The sequence below is a fragment of the Bombus flavifrons genome, chromosome 2 (assembly GCF_040668555.2).
Source record: "Bombus flavifrons isolate JBK064 chromosome 2, iyBomFlav1_principal, whole genome shotgun sequence".
Lineage (NCBI taxonomy): Eukaryota > Metazoa > Arthropoda > Insecta > Hymenoptera > Apidae > Bombus > Bombus flavifrons.
The window spans coordinates 2,906,668-2,920,866 of NC_138443.1; the positions used below are offsets into that span (position 1 = coordinate 2,906,668).

Below are 14,199 nucleotides of genomic sequence, written 5' to 3' on the forward strand. Positions count from 1 at the left end.
AATTACTTCAACAAATCGTTACTGATATGGAATTCTTACGCGATATTAATATTTGCAGCATAGTGTTAAATGAAGGTGTATATTAAATTTATTACAAAACTTACATGTTTCCAAATATTATTCATACATTTGAACGTCTCGCGCGAAGAATATTAATATTAATCCCGCATACTACGCTTATGCAATCTCGTTAACGTCATTCCGCAGAATAGTATGCCCTTCAACCATGAAAATAAGTAAAAGTAGAGTTAAATGGTTGAAAAACATAATTTCCTTAAAATAATATCCCCTTCAAACAAGTTCAGGTTTTCATGCTCATTTAGTTTATCTTTGAAAATAGCTAAAGAAGAAAAAAAGAAAAAAAGAGGAATAAAAAATGGAACAGCTCGTTATAACGTCCTGGAATAAGTGCAAAGATAATTACAAATGGATTTCCAACGTGATATTAAAAGGAACAACAATTTTATTTTATACGTGTAAATGAGAACAGTCTTTGAACAATCTTTTTCACTAACAATCCACGGGCCTCAAAGATAATAAACATGTCTCACCAAGCAAACCATTTCCTCTGCTCTTTCCTAACCAACCCCTATAATCAAACCTGTACCCCATCAAACCGCCTTTCAAACCACGTAAATCACTCGTCGACCAATAAAAGCCGTCTTCTCTCGATCTCATTAACTGCAATTACATACCGTGAACTAGAACCAGAGAACGTGGAATGGGAAGGTATCCGAAAAATCGGTGTCTTCAAAGAAACCCTTCTTCATCAAGGCGTCGTTTCAGCGATGTATAGTGTGGGTCACGATATAACGAAGTCGTAAAAACAGTCAATGGCTAGAATAATTATGTTTCGGGCGTTGGAACAAAGGAGTTGATAGTATTTGGGGAATACATAGATAACAACCTGAGACTTGGACTAGAAATATACGAAGAAATTATTAATTATTATAGAGTCAATGTACTTTATAAGATATACTTAAATAAAAATTTATATTTATATAACAATTTTTCCCCTCGTTTCCAAATTTATTTAAATATTAATTAATATGTAATAATAATAATTTTCTACTTTTGAGAGAAATATCATTAGTTATAAGTACTTTTTATCACACTATATGCTGTTTATCGATCCAATGTATATATGTAAATTGGAAGCTTGCACACATAACGATAATTTATAATATATCTCTAATAAACGTTCGTTAACTTGTATATGCATTATCAAGTTGCTTTCAAATTCTATCATTTTAATGACAATTATGATAATCGTACTCATTACAATATTCTAAAAATTTAATGCAACGCAATATATTCATACAAATCTCACACGATAGATATTCAAATACTATCGCGATGCTATAAAACCATCGTAATACTGTCGCTTTGCGTATCATATCACGCGATCATAGTTCTTAATAGATCCATCCTGTGAAGGAAGCCCAAGGAATCAGGAAGCAGGGGATTAAAAGTGGCACAAAGTTGTAACGGGCGCGCGAACAAAGAGTTGCCAGGGATAGATTCCCTGGCAGGGAAGGTAATAATGGTGGGAAGGTGGGTTGTGCACAGTGTGGGCCGAGAGAGGAGGCTGCCGTCGCGAAAATCGCCGCTAATAGCCGCTTAAACGTGAAAGTAGTAAAGGGCTGCAAGTGGCCCCCGTGCTGGCACTCTGCTTGAAGAAGAAGCCGGGCTGCTATCCTAGCTCGAACGACCGTCGAGTTCGAGTCGTAAAAATTCCTCGGAGAACGCGGCGATACGAAGGGAAGACGGCGGATGTTCCAGTTCGTTCCTCGCTACCATCGTCGCGTTTTCTGCCTCGCGTTTCCTTTCTTCTGCGGCTCTTTTTCCATCGTTCGACGGAATCGCCGGGCTGGCTTAACGATATGTCGGCCAGAGTAAACGTACGTAACGCGACGTAACGAACGTAATTACGCGCGCGCCAGTCTCTCGTACGCCGGTAACTTGTTAATTTCTCCCTCCCCGTTCGAACGGACGATGAAACGGGGATGCAGAGGAAGAGAACGTAAAACGGTGCACCGTGCTCTCAGAGCTCCTCCGTCAGGTTGTAAAGTCGACCTAACGCGATGCTAAGTTACGAGTTACGCTTGTAAGTGGCCGTCGTCGGATTGAACGTGCATTTAGCGCACATGGGTTGTGGAGACGGATGGAAATTTTTGGATGTCTTATTGACGTTCGTGAAGCTTATTACGAGAGAGGGTGTTGAAGAAAGGGGAATGGACCGGACACGATGTTTGTTCAAAGGATTGTTATAAGAAAGGGATGTTTTGCAATGTTGAATGATACAGCTTTCGGGGAAGCTGATATAAATGGTCCTAAAGAACCTAAGATGGTTGAACCTAAAGAACACGGTATTTTCATATTCCACCATTATTATATCAAAGACTAATTAATACAGAAATAATGATTTATAATAGAAATAATAATATTAATAAATAATAATAACTAATAATAATAGTAAGCAAATTTGATTATTCTGTACGAAGTTCAAGATCAAATTTTTTAATGTCGAAGCTTAGGTGATTCGGATAATCCCATCTTACTATATCAACAAATTTCTATTATAATGATTCAACTAATCAATAGCATACCAAATGTCTTCTCTCTAGGAAACGGTCAGAATAAGCAGAACAACAAAGCAAGTTTATTTCAAGTATACAATTTCGCTATACAGAAAAGTTTCCGTTATTCTGTGCGAACCACGTTGTCTCACGGTTTCGCTGTCTCAAGTCATCGTAGTTTGTAATTGTCGAAACGTATCGCGTCTTCGTCGCTGTAAAACATCGTGAAACATAATAAACGACTTGTTAAACGTCAATCCAGAGATCGTGCTTCGATTCGGTTCTCGCGCACAATCAACATAATTGTCTTTTTCAGAACAAGAACTAAGCAACAAGAAGAAATTCAACACGGTCTACTCTCGACTAAACATTTGGTTTTGTAATAAAGCCAACGTATCGAAGAACAGTCGACGTGAAAGTTAAGAGTCTTCGTACATTGGGCAGAAGCATGAAAGAGATCGAACGGTCGACTTACCTTCGGATTCGATGCTCGTTGCTTGTACTTACGTTGGAATTTACTTGTAGCGACTGTACATTGCTCTTCAGCATCTCTCACGGTCTCTCGGCGCTATCATAATGCATCGGCAATAACAGATGGACCGGGAGGAGCATCGGTGGATGGAAATACAGTCGGTACTAATTGCAATACGCCTTTATTGGGCCGAGTGGAATCTACCATTTAGGTGGATTGTAATTGATCCGAGAGAAGCAGAGACGCGGCGAGATTGGAACTTCATGACGTGTTATCGTCTGTCTCTTTGATCTGAAAAAAATAAGAAAAAATGCAGATAAATAAAGAAAAATTCTACTCTTTATTATTATAAATCTCCATGTCTGTATTTTATAAGAGCATCATGGTGGATATATGATTATATGTATGGAGCTATCGATATAGCGGAGCAGAGAAATTGCGGAGGAAACGCTTAAGAGCGAGATCGTGCGGTTATCTAATAAATAATGCCGGTAATCATTCGAAAAATTTCTGGTAAATGATATATTTGAACGGAAATATCATCGAGTTATACGTATATATATATATCGTTCCTAACGAGTTTCTTCGTATGGCTGCTTCTTAGCTTTGTTTTCGGTAATAACTCGGGATGTATTGGATGATACGTTTTAGTATCATTTAACATATCAAAGCAGCAACTTTGTGGTTGATATATCGTACATGATATTAAGTTGCGCCGTTTAAGTTGAAGAATAAAACGGTATAATCACCGTATTAAATGAGGCACAATTTGTTATCCAAGGCTTTACTTAACACTCGTAAAAATGTTTCGTATATGGCACATAATCTGTCTGCGATATAATTACAGATGCACTCGTAAAAATTATGTAATATAATACGATGAACGTCTTGTTTGAAAAGTATTGAGATATATTAAATAGAAATTAAAGATGGTAAAATAATCTTTGGTTTTCCTAAAGAAAGATGAGCATGGACGAGGATTGCTTTCTTTGTAAATTTAAAATTAAGTCAATACAATTTCCACCTCTTTTCAGCGGAAATATGAATTTCATCGAAATTCGAAAGGGTCAAACTCAACGTGTTACCTCGCTCACGATTCTGAATAAATCTCACTGTTACCCCGTATGCATCGATATCCGACGTGAGATATCGCAGGACGTGGATCCCGCGAATTTTTGTCAGGGTTCGCGAGTGCAAACATAACGGGAAATTTACGCAAACACGACTCGCCGGGACGCGACGATATTAATCTCTGGGTTCGCACCGTTTCTCACTGCTCGGCGACAATATCGTCGTAAATTCGTGGCAAATCGAATTCAGATTTATTCTCACCGCGGAGGCATGTTTATGCGCGAGCCAGGGCCCTCGAGCATACAGGTGTCTACTTTCAAATCGGGAGAGCCGCTACTTCGTTTGAATGTCAATTCGTTTCGCGCTGCACGCGGCACCCTTCAAGGAGAACGAGCACATTTTTCTATTATACCTTTTATTGCAATTTCATGCCGGCAGGCCCTGTCTGTTTCTCTCTTCTCTTTTCTTCTATTTGCCCGTGAACCGTTTCCACACGTGAAAGGCAACCAATTGAAAAGTGTTAATCGAGGGTCGAACACGTCGGCTCTCGAGACACCAAGAGTCTTTACGCCGTCCACTTTCTTTGTTCTTCCGCGGGGATGATGATGGACGTGGTATTTCATGCGACGGCCTGTAAACGAAGTCATTACGGCTGAGTGAATCTCGCTGGTTTTCTACGAAATCGACGGTGCCGCGATTCTACTTGTCGATCGTCGAATATAATTGACACGTCGCATTGCATTAATCATAGCCCGGACGAACGTATCGAGCGTAAGCGATTGAAGGGATTAAACGGTGACGTGACAAGTTGCAGTTACTGAAACATTATCCTTTTGACTGCTGTCGATCGTTGTTGTGCCATTGAAAGGGTGAAGGAATGTTGGGTCACTGAAGTCGTTGAGACGTTCATTATATGTAGCTCTATGTTGGTTTACAGGAATTTAACTTTGTTTCGTTGTTCGATTTATTTAGTATCGAATGTTTGTACGTTGTTAAATAATTTTTATTTAGGCAAGGATTATTAATGGTTGTGTTGGTTCCGCTTCGCGTTTACTGAAAAGGGATATAAATAGAAAGGCGAGGATTGCGTTATTTAAGATAACGAGGGAAATGTATTCATCTGAAATGCACGTTACCTTGCTTGTTTTATTTTAGTTTTATTTTTACACAACGGTAAGTAGTTCTATCGAAGCAATTAAGATTCCTTTGAAATTTTTGTGCCTCTGAATTTATGTGCTTCTACGCGATATACTCTAATAAAACCGCGACAGAAAATCACCCTAACACAAAATCAATTTAACCCCGATCTCTACTTTATGGTAGAGCGGACCAAGACAAAAATTTATTAAACTTCATAAGTCGTTTGGATTTGTAAACTGTTTGGGGAAGAGATCATCTTTACTACTTTGCCGCGTGTTTGCAATATAAATAGCAGAAATTAAATTTAACAATAAGAAGGTGGAGCTTCTGACCATTAACATGATAACTTAATACTGTTTCACAAACAGTAGTTAAAGCTGTGGAGACTATCAAGCATAACAAAGTGAAGGGTCAAAAACCATTGCTTTGCGAGGAAAACGAACTAAGATACAGTGATAGCAACTTCCGTATACGAATCGGTGGTTTCTAATCGTGGATGATCAAAGGTAACGATATATGTGGATATTCTGTCGGTCGCGTGCACATGCAAGCTGCACGTGCTCCTTCCGTATCGAACGCCACGTTCTTTCTCTTCGGACGGTGACCGGTTACGCGCGGAAATCCACTTTCGATTTTTAACAGCTACGCACACCACTGGTATGGAATGCCCCTTTCCATTTCGTTTTCACACTTTTCTCGTATAGAAAACGAATATGATCGGTGCATTTCTTTTATAAAGATAGACCGTTGCTGGTTGGCAGTGGGTTTTATTCACGTATGTACAATAAGCATAGGAGTAGGATATCTCTTCTATTTTTAGAAACAAATAGCTTTTCCCGAAACAATTAAAAGAAGCTTTTCACACTCAATACTATATATATGCAATATTATATTTTATAAAAAATAAAATTGATTGATTTATTTAAATTTTACAATTTGTCCAGTAAGACATTTGGTAAAATATTATAGCTTAGTGGTATAATAATATAACATGTGGGTGGCTACCCACAGCGGGGATTGAAATTGATTGAAGTTTTAATTAATACTAGAAATAAATATTGATAGTGTATAGTGTCGTGGAGAAACCATTTGGGAAAATTCCGATGAACTACAGTTGAAATAAAAAAGTGGAAGTGCTGACGGGGCGGGAAGATAGGAAATCCCAATGGGCCATGTGGTCCAACAATGTACCTGTCACGTAAAATTAAGGCTTAGGTTTTAAAGACAAGAAGATTGAGCCGTAACTCAACTTTCTGTTTCTTTTCTATCGAACTTTATTAAATAACACAAGTTTATAAGCACAGTTTACGCGACTGATCTGAGAGATGTTGACTGATGACAATTTGTAGTTTCAGTGTCGAGGTGTTCTCGTATTATTACGGAGGAAAGCTCGGTGTGGGTGTGTCCTTTGAATTAACAACGCGGATTCGTTGTTCACACTTTTCGCTAAGAAAAGTGAGGGTAACGATCCGCGATGCCAATTGGTTATAACTGCCCACGTTAATAAATAAAGATAGGAGGAGGAAGCCTCCTACCAACGTAGCTCGTAGGTGACATTGTTCAAACCAGCTTCCCCGTTAAGTAAATACCCGTTTTTCCCCCGTAATTTGTATGAACGCATAATAAACCTAAGGACTGTTCCAAGGACCATCCATAAACCAATAACACTTACAGGATTAATAAACTAAAAGTTTAAGTTTCTGGTGGGTCCTTGAGGTTATTGAGAGTACCCGTTGAGTACCTGCGCTCATCTGGCTTCTGATGTGGATTGACGTCACATACCTGTGGCCCTTTAGGACAGTAAATGATTGAAAGGGTGTACGTGACCATCGTGGATCATCAACAGCTATAAAACACATGTGCGTGGGAGGAGTACCGAAAACTGTGGGATAAAAGGAAGCTTTGGTGTAGAAAGTGAGTTAGTTGCAGTCAGAAGTTACTCGTTAGTTGTTAATCATTAGTTGGAGTGAGTTGAAGGTGGTCATGAGTTGTGAGTGGTGAGTTGTCAGTCAGAAGTTGAGTAGTTGTACAAATTTAGTTGTTTTAGTTGTATGTACATTACTACATTAAATTCTTTTCAATTACTGTAAATAAATACATCAAATAAATAAATTCACTGTAATTCACGTTGTGTAATATTATAATTAATGAAATAATACTTGGACTTGTATACATATTACGTTTGAATTAATCATTTTTGTTGAAACAATATTAATATCTAATTTTAGATTTCAAGTTCCCGCGGCGGTGAGATGTCACGATATTGGTTTTTCAGGAACAATCGTGTAGCTGCTGTATTTGCATTTTTCACTGCCTCTTCTGTAAAAGAGGTAAGCTGCAATATCGACAAAATGTTGACGCAAAGTACAAGTGCAACAGCTACACTATCCTGGGAAACCAATATCGCGAGAATATTAATATCAGGTCTTGAAATTTTTATACATTGTATAATATTATTACAAAGTGCTAATAACTATCTACAATTTATTAAGACATAATATAAAAGTGCAAAATAAAAATTGTTCTAAACGAGCTACTACGAAATGAATATATATCTTTATATTAAAATTTGAAATAATCTTTTGAAATACATAAATAATTGTCAATTTATAGATTATATTGTACTAGAATACGACATAATAAGAACTTAGTTTTCAGCCAACGCTCAAACCGCGTTGAAATCACTCGTTCTCGTCCGATCACGAAAGTTAAGCAACGCTGGGCACGGATAGTACTTAGATGGGTGACCGCTTGGGAACTCCGTGTGGTGTTGGCTTTTTTAAAATTTTGTTTCAATTCTTTTTATTCTTCTCTATAAACTCTTATATACATAACAGCAAGTACGGACATAACAGTTCTCATATTAAAAATATATTTCTAATTTTTAATGCGATGTATTTGGCCAGAAGTTATGAAGGAGAAAAAAAGAATTGAAAGAAAACTAAAAAGAAAAAGCCAATACCACACGGAATTCCCAAGCGAATTACCTAAGTACTATCCGTGCTCAGCGCTGCTTAACTTTCGTGATCGGACGAGAACGAGTGCTTCCAACGCGGTTTGAGCATTGACTGGAAACATAGATCTTATTATACCATATTGTTCTCCAATATAATTTATTAATTGATTATTTAACGACATAATAGAAACAATAATTTCAGGTTTTTAATAAAATATATTTAAACGACCCCTTGAGATTTATCTCGATAGAATAGAGGGGAACACGTAGATGAATGCGTAATAGAACATATTTAAGTAAGTATAAGTAAAGTGTATGCTAATCCAGATCCGCACTCTGGCAGCGTTACATTACAACAAAGCCTCGAAAACATGGACCTATGGGTATTTATATAATTACAAAAACTGGCCTATCTATACCCCGCTGCACCATCTATGTATCGCATGTTCCTAGAAAAGGCTATGAGACTGAGAGGCCCTTCAAATGGATTTAGAACTACAACAATACTCAATGGCTTCGAAGACTAAGAAAACTAAACACTAGAGAAAACGTAGAGTTTTCCTAGAAGTGAAAATATCACTTCAACAGAGTTCACCAAAGTTCGTCACATTATACAGGTTCATTGGTAACTGGTGGTACAAGCGGGAAGAAGGTGAAAATATAGAATAAAAAATTTTCTTTTTTTTTTTAATTTTTCCATCGATACAACGATCTACAGTGAGATCCGTTATAACGAGACGTGGTAAAAGTGCACGCGTACCGAGCGAAAATTCAAAGTCGATTTTCTCGAAAACAAAGCATCAAACGAAAAATTTTTATTCTATATTTTCGACTTCTTTTTTCGTGTAAAATCACCTCCTTTCCGCTTGTACCACCAGTTACCAATGACCCTGTATAATTGATTTCTTAATCATGTCTACTGTACTATGTATGTATACATATCTACTGTAACCACTATAGCCTAACTCCTAACCTACCATTCCCCTTGTTTCATTCCAACGAAGAGGGCTGTAAACCTTTCGCAGGAATCGTCTCGTAAATTCGTTTCCATTCGCATCTTAATCGGAATTCTTATGGGAGCGGCACGTGCAACGTGTATGACGTGTTACGCCGCCGCGCCGCGCCGCGAATATTCTTAATTCTCATTCGTGAAGATTTCGCTGGGCGCATAATACGCACACGTTGTCGTCAGATCGTGATTTAAGCGGACAGCTTTGGAAGTCGGGGATTCGCGGCGCCACAAGGAACGCTATTTATAAGAGATGGGAATGGCCGATGACAATACTGAAATTTCGTATGCCGCTCGAGCAACCATCGAAGTTTATTCGGAGCACGTGTTTTTCGTCAATGGTTACATTCTTTTATCGAGGTGTCGATTGATTGCGAATCGACTTGAGTCGCCTTTTCGGTTCGTTTTGGCGATGGTCGATGTCATCGCACGCGAATGATCGAAGTTTTGTTTTCGAAGTACATGTAGAAATATCACTGGAGATTGTTGCCTCGATTTCGGATATTATTTGAAACATGTTTAGATTGTGTACAAAAATTTTGTACTGTTTTAATTGTTTAAAGGTGTTCTTAAAGAGAATTTTGTTTTATTTTATGGTCGATTAAGAAGTAACAAAATTGTGTAGTGCCATGTGGAATATTCCTTTGCAAACTGTATCGAAAGATCGCGCGAACTTGAAATTCTTCGTTTCCTTTCAGAAGTATATATTTACATCGAAGCACAAGATAAGTGGGTCGTTTAGTGTTTGATCTCAACTTTAACACGTAAAACTACAGTGTATTAAACTCCTAAATTATTTTGCAATTGTGTGATGCTTTGAAAATACGACGAAGATGATAGTTGTCCCAGCAGCCAATTGAGTTCGATGAAGTTCCAAGAAAACAAGCAAGATAATCAATTGCACCTAACAACTTCTAAAAGTACCTATTTATAGTTTGTTCTTACGAATAGCGAGGTTCTATTTTCTATTATTTCGAGTTGTGTGCAGAGGATGCAGTGATGAAACTCTGACAAAGACACAAAGTACAAATTAAATAATAACGATTAAAAACCTAGAAACAAATTTCGACTCGCAGAAGTTAGACTTTGAATTCAAGTTGTACAAGCAAATTAACACATCGAAATACCTGAGAAACAACTCGAAATAAAATGATTTGATTTCTAGAGATTTTCGAATTACAGAGGTACGACCGTATTAGATAAAGAGCATGTAATTTCTAAAAAGAGATCGAGACGAAGAGGATGCAGTGGCCGACCGGTCGATCGAGGTCGAGCGGGCGCCAGGCCTCTGATGTTTCGAAAGTCATCTCGCAGTGTGTTTTTGTTGCATAAAGGTGTAGGCTATGTAAAGGTCGTTCTACGGCGGCGAATTAGTCGGGGATGGTGTAAAAGAAGCGGGACCGTGCTCGGGAACGAAGATCGGTCCGGTACCGGTCACTATTGCCAATTTGTGTGGTCCCCGTTGCTTACCCGATGTAGGTGTGACCGCAACGAACATCGTGAACAGGCAGTTCCGAGCCTTCTGGGAAGGAGGAAGCCTGCCGCGGCCGCCGAAGAAAACGCGAAACCTGATGAACGTTCGATATTTTCGCTGGCCTTTCTCTTCGCCCAATTATTAATCGGGTCGATTCATTGAGATTTGAGAAATCGTTCGATTTGGTCGAGCCTTAGAACGGAAGAAGCATTCAGCGGTGTTCACTGACTATAGCTACGACTAAGCTGTTAAACAACGAATTAACCTGTTGGTATTACCTGTAATCAATATGATACTTTGGGCTTAATAAATTATTTACATATGGATTTTGCAATCCATAGAATCATTGCTACGAGGATCATTGATGACTGGTACTGGAATAACTATTGGCAAGTTGCCAATGTCCAGCACATTGATGGAATTAATTAAATTATTCAATTAGGTTATTTAGCGAACCGAAAAGGAAACTCGCGTCAAATTAATTAATTTATTAGTTAATTCTTCCCTGGAACATATTGCATCTCTTATTCAATTCGTTTTAACTATTTGTAAAAAACTTGTCAGAGATGCTCTTTGTTAGTAGCTCGCAAGTAGGCCTGAACTATTTTGAAGTTGTTCGACCATCGTAACTTTATTTCTGTACTTCTAGTATTCAGTCCAATATTAGCAGGATATACACGAATAGCCATTTTTTGGAAATTAGCCAACAGCATTCTTTTCGTATTAATTTCAATTTTCAGCTTAAATAAAGAAACACAAGCATTACTTATTCTACTTTACAAAATACTAAACAAAATTCCGGCAAACGTGAATTAAAATTAATCAATTCGAGAAAGCAGAACGACGACTAATCACAGCTATTCGATATTTCCATAAATCGTTCGATGGGATTCTAGAAAAGCAGAAAGTCTGCAAGCAGAACCTTTTTGCAACGTTCAATGTCAAGGCTGATCAATCGTTGGAGCGTGGTCGAGGATCGTCACGACCCGCGTAATGGATCGTGGGAAAGACGGAGAGAGATGGTGGCTGTTGGCAGACAGCTTCCGACGATTTTCGTGCGGCCAGCGGTTCCCCGGGCAAAAACCAGACGTCCGTTCAACTTTACATCGCGCTCGAATTTTTTACCAGGCCGATTCATCGATCGGTAGTGCATCCCTCGTGGTCACGCTCGATTTCGTCAGGACTCCCTTCGTCCCTGTATTCTCCTCCCCTTCTCCACACCTTATCCCGTATCCCCCTTGTTCTGGTTCGGTCGGTGAGATCGTTCAAGGTCGGATTTCCGTGTGCACCTCGGCCCCAATTACGTGTCGAAGCATAAATTGGTTGGAGAAAAGCAAACTGGCGTGCAAGTGCGCACCATTTCCACGAGGGCTCGTTATGGTAATCGTTGAAGAGTCACGCGTGTGTGATGATTCATTTTGATGAATCTTTGGAACGTTGTGCGTGCAGATGATCGCGCGACGTTCTTAGGGAGGAAATTGATAAATTGTGGTCGTGCGTAGAATTTTACACTTGGGGGTTATCGCGAGTGAAACTCCAACGCATGTCAGTTTCGTTTTAGTATCGTTTTACCGCGATAATGCCATCGTGATGTTGTTTGTAACTATTGGAAACAGTAATAATGTTTAGTAGCCACTATTTTAATGGTTAGAGACAAAGAAGCTTGTCGAACAAAATTTTCACAACGGGCTACTTTATTTTATCCTGCTCGAAGTATTGCACACGTGGCATCGAGCACAAACTGAAACCGTATATCAAAGACGATGTTAACAAGCACAGAATCCTCGATCTGCTTAAGTTCAAGCAAAGAAACAAAAATAATTGACATGATAATTTAAGCATATCCAGCAATTGTTGCAGCGTTAAATACGTAAAAAAGAAAAAATGTTCTTCTTCAAATTTTTTTTCTTCATAGGCAAATGCAGTATTGAACACCGAACGTATAAGACAGGTAGAAGCAACAAGCGCTTCTCATTAAAAGGAAGAAAGGTTCCTATTAGAAGGTCCAATAAAAATTTATAAAAACCATTCATCTCCTTCAAGGACACTGATTTACGATTTAAGCGTTATCAATCAATGTCTCATCTTGCATTAAACACTACATTAACGCCTAATGTCTTCATAATGCTTAGAACGAGAGATTTTATTTTCCTATAAAAAGAACCACGTAACAAGTCACGTATAATAACCGAAAAAAGACGAGGAAATAAATTCTTAAGTGCGTGATATGAAACAGGTCGGCGGAGGAAATTTCGTTTCGGAGGCAACTGCGATTTATCCACGGTGAGCAGCGTTCGACGTACCTTTATACAAACATATTACGTCGATATAGGATAAATTGCTTTATTCCCAGAAGCACTTATTGGCACTATTACCGCTAACGGAGCGCCTCCAGTACAAATCATTGCAATTTCCTGTGCTGTTTTTCAACGTCAGGCGTCGATGCGGGTCGTTTTTCCGACAAAACTCTTTAATGAACCGTTCCTCTCCGACTCCACACCAGCAAAACGTTCTGCAGCTCTATATTTTCTAGTTTAAAACTTATTGCTCCATACTTTCCCTTTCGATAGTCCTTTTGCGACGAGCCTCACAGAGAAAAGGGTTTTAATGCCCGACACGACACATCGCGTGAACCTATTCAACCACACACCGATTTTGCCGATCAAGCGTCTTTCTACAATCCCTAACATCGAATTAACATCACTCGGTTAAGAACACTCGATATCTTCCACCTTTCAGGGAGAAGACAGAGAATCGTGAGCGAATTTTGATAAAAAAGTTAATTAGTTATTGAGGTTTCTCCCTGTTGTCTTCGTTACAGCTCGTTACTTTCATATAGAAATTGAAATTATTACTGTAGTATCGTGGAAATGAAAATATAAATTTTTCCCCGATTACTTACAATTTATTAATAATGATTTGAATATACAGGTATTGATTGGACAGAAAACGATGTTTGTTTAACTGAAACTAAATGCGATACTCGTATCTATCTCAAATAACTTTACAGTTATTTGGCAACTCTCGTCACAACGAATCTAACACTCACTCTCTCTCTCTCTCTAGCAACTCTAACAACTCTACAACACTGACAACTCGATCAACTCTCTCAACTCTACTCTTCGATGCCTCGATCAACTCTGACTCTCACACTCACTTTTCGACTCGCATACTCTGACCTCTCGGTCACCCCTCCTTGAAAACCAAAACCGTCCTTCTGCTCTAACGTTGTTTATCGTTTTTCTCATACCTCTGCAAGAACTAGGTGACTTTAGTCACATAGGCGCTCTTAAATGTAAACGAACCACAGAAGGACGACGTTTTTTCTATTTTCAACCGATCTCTAATCAAACTCTTTTACGATATTACTTTACCTGGACAAATATGACTTAAAATATGACATTTGATACTATGCGAACGTTAACAGTTATGATTTAACGTACAATGATATAATTTAAGGAACGTGCTATTTCTTGTTTATCTTGTATATAGACGGAA

General features: G+C 38.5%; 1 long non-coding RNA gene, 1 other non-coding gene and 1 pseudogene across 3 annotated transcripts; 1 reads left to right on the plus strand and 2 right to left on the minus strand.

Annotated features, from left to right (window-relative positions):
* Window positions 1-995: 995 nt before the first annotated feature.
* Window positions 996-13,999, minus strand: LOC138188886 (uncharacterized). 2 transcript variants are annotated; one of them, XR_011175730.1, is made up of 5 exons: window positions 13,795-13,832; window positions 6,935-7,052; window positions 4,535-4,753; window positions 3,055-3,342; window positions 996-2,791 (listed from the first exon to the last, which is right to left on the minus strand). It is a non-coding gene; the product is annotated as an uncharacterized LOC138188886 (long non-coding RNA). The 2 variants fall into 2 exon arrangements; XR_011175728.1 differs by lacking the exon at window positions 6,935-7,052 and having other exon boundaries at window positions 13,604-13,999.
* Window positions 7,920-8,038, plus strand: LOC138190079 (5S ribosomal RNA). The gene has a single exon (XR_011176196.1). It is a non-coding gene; the product is annotated as a 5S ribosomal RNA (ribosomal RNA).
* Window positions 8,216-8,331, minus strand: LOC138190086 (uncharacterized; annotated as a pseudogene).
* Window positions 14,000-14,199: the final 200 nt, after the last annotated feature.